We start from the raw sequence: 17,621 nt of genomic DNA, 5'->3' as shown, positions 1-17,621 counted from the left end.
GGTGATTTTGATACTCCCTCCAAGGTGACACCGAACGACCTCATCTGACCTCAGGCCCTCTCTTCTACCCTTTATGGCAGCCACTATCACAGGCCAATTGGAAATTAATGGTCTAAAATATAGGCCTAATATTTTTTCATAATTTTATTAAAAGTAATTAATCGTAATTATGAAATATTGATATCACATAACCGAGTTCGTATTTCAGCCGGGTTGACAATTGCGCTTCCTTTATGAGGAGAACCCGATAAAAATGCTGTAGAGTGTATTGAGTTGTGTACGATATCAGCGGCAGACCGGCGCGCATGCCCGGCCAGGCCGTCCTGCATACTTAGAGTACTGAGAAATTTACTGTATGATTTTAGACTGCTTTAATTAAGATTTCATTTGTGTGTTTTTACAGGCGAAGTATTGTGTGGGGGATTACTTTCCATAAATGAGTAGGGTTACAAGCAGTAATTAGTTGGCCTTTGTCAGATAAGCACGTTTTATCAGATGCAAAAAAACTTTCCCTTTTTTACACAGCGCCATCCTGGTGTCCTCGATTGACCCTACGCGTGACGTTGAGCCCTCACATTGACCAATGACTAGCGAGTTTTTTCCCGCGCCCGCGCTATTTTTTCACTTCCGATTTTTTTTCTTTGCTGGTCACCGACGTGACAACCAGTCACTGACTATTATGTGAACTGCACACATACCACTCCAGTATTAAGTGTAAAGAATTTTGCTTTGAAGGAGACTGTGCAGGGAATTACCTATCGGATTCAGAAGCCAACTTGGACCACTCTGACTCTCGGGGAAGGGGCGGGTTAGTACGACGGAAAATACACCAAGGTCCAGGAGCATTCTCACTGGGCCAGGGAGTGTATTCACAGTACTGACAGTGACACTATTCACGCTGATATGTTTTAAAATAGGTATGTACAGATCATTACTCATCTAATTCTAGGCTTTTTTATTGCCTACAAAAGTAGTCGTTGGTTGACTGACATTGGTTGCTAATGTGTGTCGAAGGGAATCGGAACGGACCATCTACTTTCACTTTTATTTACCTCAGCATATGACACTTCAGCAGATTGGGTATTTCGTGATTTTAAGACTGCTTACGTGTCCTCGATTGACCCGACGTTGAGCCCTCACATTGACCAATGACTGGCGAGTTTTTTCCCGCGCCCGCGCTATTTTTTTCACTTCCGATTTTTTTTCCTTTGCTGGTCGCCGACGCGACAACAATAAAGGGGGATTGGGTATTCAATTGAAATGTATGTTTGGTTGTGTGCAGCTCATTCATAATACATAATGTAAATTCCAGACTTTCTGACAAACTTCGAAGATTGGAGTTTAGTGGGTACGGGTATGGGTTACTTCAAACAAAATGTTAGGGCAATTCTATCCGGGTGGAGGTAGGAGTACTCCCATGGAAAAGGTGTTCTACTTCTGGTATGTCCTGGCCGAATACCGGTAGTTCACCTTTTCACGAAAAAGCCTATTGGTCAGTTTTTTATTTGAAAAACATGTCAATTATGGGTTATTAACTTTTAAGGTCCTGTGCTTTAGGAAAATATTTATATGCGTAATTAATATCATGGCAATAGAATAAAGGGGAGATTCCTTAACAAACAAATTGGAACAGCCTAGGGGTCAATGTTTTGAACTGGGTGGCAGTACCCCCCCCCCCCCCCCCCCCCCCCGAAAATATTCAGCATATCAACTCTCATCACTCATCACCATGTCGTAGTATTATTAGTATATAGGTCCAAGGAGCATGAATTTATTATCAGAACAATTCTGAATCATCTTGAGATCACGATATGCTTTAAGATATCAAGCTATGCATTTATGAAAATATAGTATAATAACTACAAGGCTGGACAACTTGGAACCTACAGCCAAGTATGACTGAATTGATTGTTGACCTTTGAGTACCGATGTCAGTTTTTCGTCATTATAAAATATACATTAGACATTTTCTTTCAGATTGAGACATTTGTTTCAAATCATATAATATAATAATAATATAAAGATTGGTAAAATGTTGCACTAACATTGTGTACAGCACTCAAAGTGTAAAAATTATTGTTTTCAATTGTTTTATATGGGCATTAGGTACTATAGTGTCATTGAGACTTAGTTTTGGCTTGTCATGATGTTAAATTGTTTTACAAATTGTATTTTTAAACATTTGATGAATTATTTATGATATGCATATTTGCCCAAGCTCAAAACACATACAATGATATTTTCTTCAATGGCATTGTTTACATGAATTTATACTTGTCACTCCATCCAGAAGTGGGGATTCAGCAAGACTCTAATCGGTCAGCAACAGGATAAACGAGATACAGCGGCAGCACAGGAATGGAAAGACAGACTGGAATTGGTATGTGTAAATTTTGGTTTAAGCAGAGAAATTTCATCTTGTAGAAGTATATCCATTTTGAGGGAACCTGAGTATCTCATTCTGATACTGAATTTGAAGGTAGTCTTTGGATTGACATTAAAAGTCCAGTGTTACATATAACATGCATTTTAACGAAACATGAGTTTGCTGACTTCCAAAATGATAATTGCATTTCAGTTGCATTGTCAGCATGGCAGAGCTTATCAAATATCTAATAAGCTTAAATGTCACCTAGAGAAAAAATTCCAATTCCAAGAATTTCCAAGATTTTCAATTTAATATTGTGATGTAATAGCAATAAATGACCTTGGCAATGGCTATATACCACTTGATTTAGACAAGTTCACTCTTGTGTTATACCTGTAGTAGCGGTAAATAAAATTCCGCATTTTCATAAAACTAAGCCAGTGAAAAGTTATTTACTCCGTAAGATTCAAAATGAGCCACCACAAGTGGTTACTGGTATTGCCAAAGAATATTTTAAAAGTTTGAGAGTCCAAATAGCAGTCCCTGAGGCTCATGCTGCCTTAAAAATATGGGGAAAGTCTTGTATCAAGTCTTTAAAAATTAACATCCAAACACAGAAACTCTGAGGTGAATGCATGAGCAACTTACAAATTTAATTGTTGTCTTTCATTTTTAACTCACATGTTCACACACATGAGCTAATGTTGTAGTGATGTGTGTGTGTGTGTGTGTCTGTCTGTCCACCTGTTTACAAAAACAGCTCAAATGATTTAAGTCAGATTTCATAGACAGGTACTGTATGCTGATTGCAAGAACTGATTAGATTTTGGTTAGTTTGGTTTGCATATTAATGAAGTTATGAACTATCATTTTTTCCATATAATGGTTTCCTATGGAGACAGTAAGAATGGCAGTGTCGACATATATCAAGAAATACTGCACAAAATTTCATGGAATTTTTCACAGATGACAATCTCAGCACAGTTTGATGATACTGAGTGTCATGTCAATTATCTGCTCATTTGCATATTTAATGAACTTTTATAATTAGTGATATAACTCAGAAATTCCTATATCAAATTTGATTATACCTGCTAGGTATGTTGATGTGATACATATCTAACTGTACTGAGAAGCATTGGGCAGTGTCAAATTAATAAATAGCTCATTTGCATATTAATGAAGTTTTGTAATTAGTTTTGTAACTTCGAAATAACTATGCCAAATTTGATGAAATCTGCTGCACATACTGCTCAGAGAGATATCTAACCGTGGTTTAAAGCATTTAGTAGTGTGAAGTTAATTAAGGGTTCATTTGCATATTAAATTCAGTGTTTTTCCTGGGTTCCGAAATCTTGTAGCAAATTTGGCTAGAAGCCCTAAAAAATTATTCGCCAAACCAGATATTCAATTAGCCAAGCCGATACCACTGATCACAAATGACGTCATTTCTTTCTCATTAATATGTAAAAATAAATATTTGTCTGCATTTTCCGTAAGAATGACGGAAATAAACCCTGTTAGTGCTACTATGGATACTAAAAGTAACACCAATTTATGGTTCAGATTACAAGGTGCCAACATCAGCCACGCATACAACATAAAATTTGTCCGAATTTCAAGCGACACTTGTCCAAAGTTAGGCGTATGCAACTATATTCAGTAACAAACCTGAAATCGCTATCGTGCGATACTGTACATATCGCTACAGACAACGGCACGAAACCTGGTTCAGCATACTAGTTTTTTCAAACGAATCAGATATCCATTCTCGTAGCAGTTCGAAAGTAAAATACTCTCAGACTTGAGAAATATGTGCATTTTTTAGACTTCCAATACATTTGCTTTACGCTTGAAGTTTAGCAAGCGAAGCTCGGACAGCGCACAGCGTATCAATGGCGCTTGGGTCAGGGGTCATCATCAAAGACGTCAGTGTGTATTCACAGCCAGCTTGAATCATGCCATGGATCGCGGAAATCACGGATCATAAATCCAAATGTTCACGTCTATTATGTTAACAGAACCGTAAAATATCAAATATATACCATTTGATATGGAGAAACATCTTTTTGTTTCACTGACGATAAAGTTAAATGCTCAAATATCGCGACAAGACTTTGCGTATTTATTTGCACGATGTGAACGCGGAACTGGGCAGACTCGGTGGACGAGCTAGGGCTTCTCTGAAAGTCTGTATACGATGCGCGGATGTCACATCACAATACACCACGGTCCGTGATACACTGAAAATTGCCGCGAATTTATATTTAAGGAAGCCAATTCACACAAGTTTCTAACGCCAGTAAAGGTATTTTCTTGTTGGCAGCAATACACCACGAACATTTTTGCTATTCAGGAGTGCCTTATTACTCGCTCTACGTTCTAAAAAATGCCATGTGTATGCTTTTGTGCATGCCGCTACCTTCCTTTCCAAATTCACGGTCGACTTTCCTACATTGATCATAATTTTTCTTTCCATTTCATAGCTTTACTTGCGCTTAGAATGTGTGTTGTAGGGGTGGTTCCCCCCATATTGGTGGAGCAGCCAAAGTGACAGGGTTTTACATGACGCGCATTTCTGCATTCATCCTTTACGCATAAAACCGGACGCAGGACCCCTCAAAAACTGAACTACGCGTCCCTTCGGACGCAGAAATATCTGTTGCTGGTGTATATTTTGTGAGCTGCTGAACACGCAAAACACATCCCAGTAAACCTTACCGACCCCATACTTTAATGGAATGCTCCGTAGTGCATTGGCCTCCACGGTTTGATGACCAATGGTACCCGCGGAAACAAATTTTACTACCGTAAAAAGTGACTTTCAAAATGTAAAATGATTCTTAATTGGTCGATTTCTTGTTTGCGGCGATCAATACATCATTATGCATCATGGCGGGCCGTGTCAAACACCCAAAACAAGCCGATCTGCGAAAGTTTTTCGGCGGCTGCGGCAACAAGCACGATGCCAGGTTTGGTCGAGGCCGAAACAGCAGCTACGGCATGCGATACTGATACATCAGGTCCCCCGGCCAAGTCAGCAAAATTACGAACATTCAACAGAAGTTGGCTCGATAGATTTAAATGGCTTCGATATTCTGAGGAGCGAAACGTCATTGAATGCGATGTATGTTTGAAAGCGAATGTTACATGCCCGTTCACGGAAGGTTGTTCTAATTTTGAACATTCAACTCTCACTCGTCATCAGGACTCGAAAGTCATCTCACAAGTGTTAAAATCCTAAGCGTGAGGTCACAATTTACTACTGCTCGCAAATCTGCCGAGGACCGGCAGTTGCAGGGTAAGAGTAACGAACTCGAGGCGTACGCTGCACAATTACGTACTGTTTATCTGATCGCTAAACGTGACCTTCCATGCAATGTATTCACTGACATCATGCATCTACAGAATCTGAACGGCTTAGACATTGAATATTATAAACGTCCTCCGATAGTTATGGAGTTTGAAGAGTGTATTCAACGTGTGATCGAAGTCCCTGATTGATAGCATACATGCAAGTCTTAGTGATTTCATCGGCCTATAATGTTGGATGAGACTTGTGAACATAACCGTTCATAAGAAACTTGCCATATATGTTCGATATATTCAGAATGGCGAGGCGAATGTTTCTTTCCTCGGTAACCAGCAAATTACAGATGCCACTACTGCAGGGATCGAAAACGCCTTGATTGAATTTTTGACTTGGAAAGAAATCTGTGACGCGGCCGTAGACAAAATATATGGACTAGGAACAGACCGGGCGGCCGTTTTTGAACGGGTACGGGTTGGGTGCAAAATTAAAAGCAGAAATCCCAACCTTGTTCAAGTGCATTGTGTTGCACATCGATTGAATCTTGCTGCTTCTCAAGCAGGCAGAGATATTGAATATTGCAAAGAATATCATAATATAATCCATTCATTGTATAAATACTTTAATGACTCTAGTGTGAGATATGACAAACTTAGAGAAATTCAAACTCTGTTGAATGGGAAGGCAAAACAAATTACTCAGCCTACATCTGTTCACTGGTTGTCGGTTGAATCAGCTGTCAAGATGATTTTCATCAGTTTTGAGCCAATTGCCTTGGCACTTGAAAGTGACAAAAAAGGGGAAAGGCTGATCGGCTGTTGAAATTTATCTCCAATTCATTGTTTCTGCTATTCACCGCCTTATTGATTGATGTCCTTACTGTGATTGGAATTTTGAGCCTTTTACATTTCACAAAGATTCTGTCAACCTATCCCATAAAGTGTTCAGTCTACTAAGGGCACATTGAATACAATGACTAATGATTCACACACTGTCAGAGAAGTCTTTAATGATTTGGGTGATGTTCCTGGCAATGGTCAGAAAAACACATACAAAAACATTCAAATCACTTACAATCAGCCACTCAGACAGAGGTTCTGTACTGTGAGAGAAATTATATCAACAAACTGCTGCAGTATTTAGATAGCAGATTTCAAAATGATGAGATGAATATTCTAGAATGTTTTGATGTAATTCTAAACCCACACAGATATCCTGAAAATTTGGCCAACCTACCTGACTATGGGGTCAACCAGCTTGATCAACTGTTGAATCATTATACAATACACCAGGTATTGATGCTGATAGAGCTAGGGCACACTTTCTGTTTTACAAACACTTCACAAGATCTCATAGGGACGCACTGAATTTTGATATGTATATCAAGCTGTTGCCAACTGATTTTACAGAGGAGTATCCTGATTTTGCCATTCTTGCTAAAATTGCTCTTGTCATACCAGTGTCCTGTGCCCCATGTGAGAGGGGCTTTCCAGTACAAAATGCCATCAAACAGAGGGCAAAAAATACCGTAGACTCAATCCTCAAAGGCTTAATAGACTAATGTTCATCAAACTGGTTGGCCCCATCATAGATGATTTTGACTTCATGAACACTGCTAGGTTATTTGCTGAAGGAGCTGTTGGCAGAGTGTGAACTCAAACCTACTGGACTTGCTAGGTGAATGCCATTTCAGAGTATGAAATTACTTACCTTCTTCATACTTGTTCAAATTTCACAACATTGTGAACTTGTCATTAAAGTTATGAGATCATTTTAATCATGAATAGTGTTCTTTGAATTGATCAATGAGGGCCCTGAGCAGTATGAACTAGAATTTTCATGTAAGAATTATTTTAAGAAATGTGCAACCATTTGCCGTGTGTTATAACACTAATTGAACACAGTGAAGACCATGGCATGGATAAACAATAAAATATTCTTTTGAAATAAATTGGGACCCCCATATTTTGATGTAGGACTCCCATTTTCTAACACCAGGGGTCCCAGGGACTCTCAAAAGTAAAAAGTGATGTAAAACCCTGCAAAGTGAAAAAGGAAAGTTTGCCGTTTTTGCTTAGTTTCACCGTCTCTACGATCCTTCAATTCAGTGTTGACGATGACATGGCTGTCATTGCACGTAGTTATCTGTAGGCACACATTCCGCCTAGTCAAACCCAAAACTTCGCAACATTTTAGTCAACTAGCATGCAGTACTATTGATTTGTGAGTTATTTCATTACAATTTTATTCATACTCTATGCGTTACAAATAGGATCTCCTGACACATAAGGTCGGGGATGCACAGAGATAAAGCATTACGTCTCAAGTTGAATGCAGGACATGTGCGTGCAGACAGACAAAGTGATGGCTTCATACTGCCATTTTCGATTGACAAGTTTGGCTAACTTTTGCCAAAATCTTCTCGCCAAACGCTACTTTTTTCTCGCATTTACGATTTTGCGAGCGGGCAGCAGAAACACTGAAATTAACTTTGTACTTAGTGATATAACTCTGAAATTGTTGCACCAAATTTGGTGAGATCTGCTACAGATGTTGATCGGATAAATATAGTGTGCCCTCTAAGCCTATTTGGCGCGCCATGACTCATGAATATTCTCTGTGACGCAAGAAAATTTTCAGATGAATAGGAAATTATACATTGTGACCCAAGAAAATTTCTCAAATTTTTCAATTGACTCAGAAGTTTCATGAAGTCCCTTTTGTTAGAGGGCACACTGCAGTAATTGTCACTTGAAGCACTGAGCAGTGTCAAGTTAATAAATAGCTTATTTGCACATTTAATGAAGATTTATGAGTCATATAACTCCCAAATAACTGCACCAAATTTGATTTAATCTGCTGCAGGTACTGATCCAACAGATATCCGATTGTGTTGTGAAGCATTTAGTGGTGTTAAGTTAATTAAGGTGGAGCTGCATGTTGCCAACACAGTTTTTTCAAAGCAATATTTCTCATCAAAGATGACAAGGAAACCCCCTCATACTATATATTTTCAAAAAGCAGAGAATATAAAGTTTAGTATGGTAGCAGTAGTTTGTTTTGAGGATGAAGTGGGTATGTATTTAGGGTAAAAATCCTCAATTTTGGTATTAATGATCAAAATTAATTTGAGTAAAAAAGTTGACGCTACTTTCTCAAATGTAATATTTCACTTAAAACAAGTACGAAAAGGACTACTTTATTTTGCATTATCTATCCTCATTCTAAAATGGCATGGGTTGAAAGACTGACACTTAAAAAAGTGATTAAAATCATCATTAGCAAAATCAAAATGCCTCTTATTCAAAATTTAAGAACTTTATTGCCAAACAAAATAGTTGTTTTGTTATATAGCATTTAGAAAAACATAATGTGAAAATTTTAGAAAATTTGACCCAGCCAGAGTGGAGTTAAATTCTTTTGAAATCTTGAAATTGGGAGAAATAAGAAGCCAGAAAATCGGGGTGATTTGCATATATTTGCATAAATTAACACTTCTTTATCACTCAGCTTACAACTGCATGCTTGATAAGCTAAAAGGTGAACCAAGCCTATACGTGAATTTTGGGTTAACAAATTAACTTAATTAAGAATATTTGCAAAAAATGGATTTTTGAGCAAAATAAGCTGTGTTGGGTGCAGCGCCCCCTTGAGGGTTTATTTGTATATTTAATGGATTTTGTAATTAGTGATATAACTCTTAAATTATCATACCAAATATAGTGAAACCTGCTGCTACAGATGTTGATCTGATAAATATCTAATTGTCGTGTGAAGCACTGAGCAGTGTCAAGTTACTAAAAATAGCTTATTTGCACATTTAATGAACTTTGTAATTAGTGATATTACTCTGAAATTACAGCATTAAATTTGATGAAGCGTGCTACAGATGTTGATCTGTCAGATATCTAATTGTTCCATGAAGTATTGAGCAGTGTCAAGTTAAGAAAGAGCTCATTTGCATATCAAATGAAGTTTTGTAACAGGTGATTTAACTCCGAGAGCATGTACAAAAGTTGATGAAACCTGCTACATATAATGATCGGACAGATATCTGATTGTTCTGTGAAGAGTACTGCTATTATGTAATGAACCTGTTTTAAACCACGTGAGCACATTCAGTTCACATCTGGTAGTTCCTTGTCTTTGATTAAACAATTTTGTGCAATAGTTCTACCTAGTAGTCAACAGAAGCACTTGCTTTTTCATTCCGGAAAATAATATTTGTTTTCAAGTTCCAAGTTGAACATCTTTGATGTCATGCTTGTTAAAATAGATTAAGTATACAAACATTGACCTTATTTAGTTATGGTACGGTATGCCAGCATGTGGCATAATTTGATAAACAGCTTTTCAATTGCGATTGCTACAAAGTAGCAACTGTAACAGTTCACTGACAGGCAAGATCTATAAATTTTGCAAAATCACAAGTGCTCACATATAAAAGCAATCTGTCATCGTGTTTCTTAAATTTTCCAGATGAACAGGAGATACATGGTGCTAAAAGGAGAAAATATGCTGATGCAGATGTGCAAACCAAAACAACGTCTGGGGAACCACTGCCAACTACATCCACAATTACAAGGAGCCAAACAGGTACTACACATATACTTTTAGTGTGTTTTTCAACCCCCATTTGTACAAAATGGTAGCAAAATAATGTCCTTATTGGATCTGAACTGTGTGAAACATGGGTCCCTATTCTCTCTTGACACTTGTTTGTAGTTCAATATTTGCATTACCTTTAATCGTAAACACGAATCAACCAAATACCATTACACAGTGTGTATGTGTAGCACAGACATACTACATTGTATGTATTACATGCATGACACAAGGTTCTAAGGAAACAACAAAAAACCAATGACAAATAAAGTTCACTGAAATAAATGAAGTACATTGCAAATATTTTTACCTGTCCATTCATACTGAATGGAAATTCTTAGATCTACAATATGTTTAACTCGAAGCTTTCACAAGCTTGAATTCAAAGATAAACATCACAACTTTCAAACCAGATATGAACTGAAAATGCTCTTGTGTTTCAGTGTATGTTTCAGTCGTCTGTAAATTGAAAATTTTCCCTGACATTATTGCAATGAGTTTAATTTGCAACTTCAGTAAGATTTTTATGCTCAACATCATGAGCAATAGTCATCATGTTTAGCTTCAATTGAAAATGAACACAATATACACAGAATAGCGATTCACTGAAATGGAAATGTTCAACGTCAAGTTTCACTGCTGTCAAATCATAGTATCATCACTTAATTTGCAAATTTAATTACCTTTGTTAAGTCCTTCTATTATGAGAGCCCATTAGACATGCAAACTAACAATCAGCTCAGAGTGAACATGTAAATTGCCTTTATCATAGTCTCATCAGTTGCTGAGTAAATTGATTAACCCTTTTCCTGCCAGACAGTAATAACTGTATCACTTCCCCATCAGCCAAGTCAGTAAAAAGTGGTATTGAGCCAAAACATGATGTATTTTCACCCACTTGGCTTGGTATGTTATAGCATCTTTTGTCCAAAAAAAATCAACTTTACAGTATTATGTTTTCAACAGCCTTCAAATGTACAGTATTATGTTAAAATACATCATATGGAATACGTTGTGTTTCATTAATTTTAACCATCTTGACCTGGTGGTGAAATATGGACTTGGCAGGAAAAGGGTTAAACTTTGCTTGAAATGCTGGATTGGGAAAATTTGCTAAATATCCAGATTAGTCCAAAGCTGATGTAAAGACACAAAACAACTTTCATTTATGTTATCTCTTGCTATCTTTAATAACGTCAGTCCTTAATCAGGAAAGTTCATAAAATATGCAAACTAGAAATAAGTTGATGTGAAAATGTCAAATGATGTCAAACTCTCATAAATGTTACATCACAGTATCCTACAGTACTTAGCCAGTGTTTCAACTCTGGTTGAGTCAATTTATATACATCCCTGCGGTAAGCCTGAGTGATTCCAATCAAAAGTGACTCAACATCTTGACTTAGAGACTCACTATCTGTATCTTTTAGGGTGTGTGCATACACTTATTATTAAATACCTGCTGGGACTGTATATGCAATTTTTTAACAAGATAAAGATTACACTGCAATTAAATGTTCCCAAACATTATATCACAGCCCCATGAAGAAAAGCAGAAACCATGGATTCTGTGCATATCTTCACTGTTATCTTCACATTTATTGTACAGAGTAGTCCAATGTAATACATAGGGGTGAATGTTTTCTACTGGGACATTGTATGTTCAAAGATATTTTGAGGTCAATAAATTTCAAGAGTTACAGCAAGTGGGGCTTAAGGAGGTACTATGTGTTTTAATTTGTTTTGCCACATGGTCCAGCATGAGCAATTGGCAGTGATTTTGTTTAATGTTTGTCAGTCTTGAACCAGTATTCTGATATGACCAGACCGCAGGATTTCAGTCAAACATGGCAGAAGGATCTAGTACCATGACATTCAGATGCACACAAATTTATCTTGCACAACAAATTACTGCTGGCGCAAATAAACTTGGAACACCGAAGTCTCTATATACATACATGTCGGATAAAAAAACGTCAAAGCCAGGAAGTTTTACCCAGCAACTCGCACGGCCGATACCGTACCGGTAACGTAGCGGTACCACTGGTTATGTTCACAACCGTCTATTCCTCACTTAGAATACGCATCTACTTTACACCGGTCGACAAACCATAGATCCTCGAGAAACGAGGGTCTATGGACAAACCGGTTTCTTCGAAACGAAATTAGAAATTAGCGACTTTGAATTTCACTCAAGGAAACACTGTCGCTTTGAATGGATATTGTCGAAGTACATGCTGGAGATATTACATCGCTCGATGGGGTAAATTAAACATGAATAAAGGTTCATGTACAACATAAGCTTATAAGAAAGAGACGCACATTTTAAACCTCAACGTAAGCTGATCACTTTATAAAAATGAAAGTTAAAAATACAGATTTAACCACAATACCGGGCGTAATTTACAATTTTTGTGAGATAGTGGAAATGACGGCATTTATGATGACACGCCTGCACAACGAAACGAAGCCAAACGATAGCGAGCTCAATGACAACACCTACCGTTTTCTCACCTACACTCTTTCTTCATTTTGAGGGAAAGTCTGTCAAAACGGTTGCTTCAACAGGTTCCCTGCACATCGAAATTTACCCAAGTAACTTTACTCAAAACGTCAATCCTTTCTTGTACCATCATTTTTCACGCAAATTGAACGGCCTCTGCTATGGCTTTTTGTCTATGAAACACATGCAGTATAGGCACCCCGCAGTGTTTTCGATAAACAAACTGTAAGATGATCTAACTCACTAGCGATACCGCTTTGGCTAATCACTTGGTGATATAGGGATATCGCCAGCGGTTTTCCTATGTATATAGGGACTTTGGTGTTCCAAGTTTATTTGCGCCAGCAATAATATGGCACTGCGCAGCCAGGTTGCCATTTTGTTTCTTTATTTTATTTTTCCATCCAGAGCCATTTTAATAGACTGACTTGAACAATTTCAAGGATATAGCTAGTCTATATATGACATAGAGCTTCATGTGAACAATTTTTGCAATTGTATGCCTGGTGGCAATTTTGTTTTAATATTTCTTGATCTTTAACCAGTCCCTGGACATGTGAGACAGACTTCAGTCACTTTTTAGGTTTGTTTCTTCAAAATGTGAGTTGAGGTATCAGTCTGGATTGAAATGCGTTCAGGGACTGAAGCTGAATCACAAGTTGCGGGTTGTTAAGCACCCCTGTAAGATCTTTATCACGTGATAGCTGTGTTAATTGTTGTGTTCCACATCTCCATACTCGTTCGACCCATTTATGCATAAGATAACAGATGCACTTTTTGAATATGAGCTGCTATTATTTTGTTTTAGTTTTTGTCTGTCCAGTTTTCAATAAAACTTGACACAAGGGTGTATTTATCTAAAGTACATATGTGCATCAATCGTTTTATGATCAAAGATAGCTACCTGATGGTGGCTATTTTGTTTTAATTTTTAGCTCACATTTGGTTTTACCAATGTGAGTTTATCATATAGGCTGAAGTCGATGGCGTCTGTATGTATGTGTGTATGTATGTATGTATGTATGTATGTATGTATGTATGTATGTACGTACAGTATGTCCGTCAACATCAAAAACACGCAAACCACTGCACGTTTTAGCTTGGTATTTGGTGTGTGGATGCATCCTCAGTGTTTCCCCTGGGTTCCAAAATCTTGTAGCAAATTTGGCTAGAAGCCCTAAAAAATTATTCGCCAAACGAGATTTCAATTAGCCAAGCCGATACCACTGATCACAAATGACGTCATTTTTTTCTCATTAATATGCAAAAATAAATATTTGTCTGCATTTTCCGTAAGAATGACGGAAATAAACCCTGTTAGTGCTACCATGGATACCAAAAGTAACACCAATTTATGGTTCAGATTACAAGGTGCCAACATCATCCACGCATACAACAGAAAATTTGTCCGAATTTCAAGCGACACCACGCGAGCGACACTTGTCCAAAGTTAGGCGTATGCAACTTATTCAGTAACAAACCTGAAATCGCTATCGTGCGATACTGTACATATCGCTACAGACATCGGCACCAAACCTGGTTCAGCATACTAGTTTTTTCAAACGAATCAGATATCCATTCTCGTAGCAGTTCGAAAGTAAAATACTCTCAGACTTGAGAAATATGTGCATTTTTTTAGACTTCCAATACATTTGCTTTACGCTTGAAGTTTAGCAAGCGAAGCTCGGCGCTCGGACAGCGCACAGCGTATCAATGGCGCTCGGGTCAGGGGTCATCATCAAAGACGTCAGTGTGTATTCACAGCAAGCTTGCCATGGATCGCGGAAATCACGGATCATAAATCCAAATGTTCACGTCTCTATTATGTAAACAGAACCGTAAAATATCAAATGTATACCATTTTGATATGGAGAAACATCTTTTTGTTTCACTGACGATCAAGTTAAATGCTCAAATATCGCGACAAGACTTAGCGTATTTGCACGATGTGAATGCGGAACTAGGCGACTCAGCGGACGAGCGAGCGCCTTCTCTGAAAGTCCGATGTCACGTCACAATACACCACGGTCCGTGATACACTGAAAATTGTCGCGAATTTATATTTAAGGAAGCCAATTCACACAAGTTTCTAACGCCAGTAAAGGTATTTTCTTGTTGGCAGCAATACACCACGAACAGTTTCGCTATTCAGGTGTGCCTTACTCGCTCTACGTTCTAAAAATGCCATGTGTATGCATGCCGCTACCTTCCTTTCCAAATTCACGGTCGACTTTCGTACATTGATCATAATCTTTCTTTCCATTTCATAGCTTTACTTGCGCTTAGAATGTGTGTTGTAGGGGTAGTTCCCCCCCCCCCCCATATTGGTGGAGCAGCCAAAGTCAAAAAGGAAAGTTTGCCGTTTTTGCTTAGTTTCACAGTCACTACGATCCTTCAGTGTTGACGATGACATGGCTGTCACTGCACGGAGTTATCACACAATGCGCGTAGTCAAACCCAAAACTTCGCAACATTTTAGTCAACTAGTCATGATATACATGCGGTACTATTAATTTGTGAGTTATTTCGTTACAATTTTATTCATACAGTATGTGTTACAAATAGGATCTCCTGACGCATAAGGCCGGGGATGTAGAGAGATAAAGCATGACGTCTCAAGTTGAATGCAGGACATCGATGTGCGCGCGATCAGACAAAGTGATGACGTCATAGTGTAATTTTCGATTCGCAAGTTTGGCTAACTTTTGCCAAAATCTTCTCGCCAAACGCTACTTTTTTCTCGCATTTGCGATTTGGCGAGCGGGCAGCGGAAACACTGATCCTGGGCTATAGATGGGATTTTGTTCAAATAGAGTCTGCATTGCCAAATTTATGCAAATGAGCTTACAAAGTGTGAAAATGGTTAAGAATTAATAACTCAAGAACCGCTTTTTTTGATTGCTTTGAAAATTTGTGTGCAAGTACCTTATACAGTTAACCTTATACAGTTTTATGAATATTGTGAAGATATCCTTAATTTTGTATTTTTGCTGAATTTTTTTGTGATTTTTCTCATTTTCAGTAAAAATTCTTCTTCTCTGAAACCGCCCCCGAAACCGCCAGCCCAATCACTCTCAAATTTGGGTTGTCTCTTTGCAAGGGTGTTACTCTTCTAATTTGTTGAAATTATGACAAAATTGGGAAAATACTATTTTTGTGCAATTTTGTCATTTTTGGTCAAAAAATCTTAGACAGTATTTCCTTTTAAAACCCCTGGACAGACAGCTTTCATATTTGGTACACAGACGTACAGAGATGACAATAGTTAGATATGTGGAAATTGTCCTGAAATATAAAAAATTGTATTTTTAAGACAATATTGTCATTTTTGGTCAAGAAAAGTTTATCTCAACATTACTTGTTTGATAGCTTTGTAATTTGGTATAAAGTCCCCTTTTTGATAGCTTTGTAATTTGGTATAAAGTCCTGAAAGATGTTATTAGATAAAATGTTCTGCTCAAAGTGTTGGGAAACCCCAAAATTTGTATATTTTAGGTACTTTTCTGTTTGTGACCTTAAATGACCTACACCAACCCAGGATATGTTGTGAGACAATTTTGAAGGCTGTGAACATAATTTTGTCATATTTGATACCAATTTGTAGGAAAATTTGATCCAGAAACAAAGCTGAAGTGATTTTTTTCATTTTGGACCAATTTTTGCAACTTTTCTATGTAAGACATACAAGAACTGATGAGAAATTTGGATCCAGGATAATTCCAGATGTTGTAATCACCGCCCACAGTGGAAGGCATTTCACTATCTGTAACTAACTTAAGTGCTGTTTACATTAGAATGATAACACTCATGGCATTAATTAAAAATCTCCAAGGTTGTAAATGTACTTCCTGTCATTTGGTCTTATGTAATACCAAGGGGTGGAACATTTGATATTCAGGAGGGGGTAGGGTCTAGAAGAAGATCGCTGATGCAGCATTACTTTTTTACCAGATCCCTTGTGCATTTTTTGCCCACTCCCACCTTTTCTTTTTATCAAGCCTTCTCTGTTTTTTGTTGTTGACATTTGCTTATGTATTTAGGATCTGCTTCTCCCATTGCTATAGAAGTTGATATGCATGTTCCTAAAGATGACCTCCAGTTCCTAAGTTGGAGACCTTATTATTAGGTATACCAGACCAAAATTTTAAAATCAGAATTGCAATAAATATTCTTTATTAACAGAAAGAACTATGCAAGGGATGGATAAAATTGAAAACCTGATGAAAATTGCTTTATCGGTTCAGAAGTTATGAGCCTCTAAAGGTTGCTCACAAAGCCTACATCATCCGTCATAGGTGAAAAAAATATGAAATATTGAATAAATTCCAAAATTTGGAATGATTTTTTTTTCAATAATTTGTACTTCCAAAACAAATTATATAGTCCTTTGAGGAAAAAAGGAATATGTTTACAGAGAAAAAGTGTTTTTGACACTATAGTTTGGCCTCTGTTCTGGAAAAATGGGGTTAAAAATGGCAATTTTCACCAAAATTCTGACCGAAGTAAGGCTCAAAGTAGTTATTTTCAGACAAATTGCAAGTTTCAAGGGTGGATTAATACTAAAAATCAATACATAATGAAGTTATTTAGGTACATTTAGAAAATATAACAACTTTCTAATGTATTTATAGTATAATGATTTGATATATTTGCTTTGATGTAGAAAAAATTGGGTCATAAACATTAAAATATTGCTATTTTTGGTTTATAATCTTGAAAAAATCAGATCCGCCCCTAATTAAATATGCAAAACCAACATAGTTTTGGTTCTCAATGTCATATCACCATGAAATTTTGGCGGTCAATGTTTTTAAGGAAACTGTACACATTAATTA

At 37.3% G+C, this 17,621-nt stretch overlaps 1 long non-coding RNA gene across 1 annotated transcript; it reads left to right on the top strand.

Annotated features, from left to right (window-relative positions):
- The first annotated feature begins 621 nt into the window (after window positions 1–621).
- LOC139147213 (uncharacterized) lies at window positions 622–10,279 on the top strand. Its single transcript, XR_011555670.1, has 3 exons — window positions 622–917; window positions 2,291–2,380; window positions 10,158–10,279. It is a non-coding gene; the product is annotated as an uncharacterized lncRNA (long non-coding RNA).
- Window positions 10,280–17,621: the final 7,342 nt, after the last annotated feature.

Source organism: Ptychodera flava, chromosome 2, assembly GCF_041260155.1.
Source record: "Ptychodera flava strain L36383 chromosome 2, AS_Pfla_20210202, whole genome shotgun sequence".
NCBI classification, from domain to species: Eukaryota; Metazoa; Hemichordata; class Enteropneusta; family Ptychoderidae; genus Ptychodera; species Ptychodera flava.
This window is presented reverse-complemented; position numbering and strand designations above follow the sequence as displayed.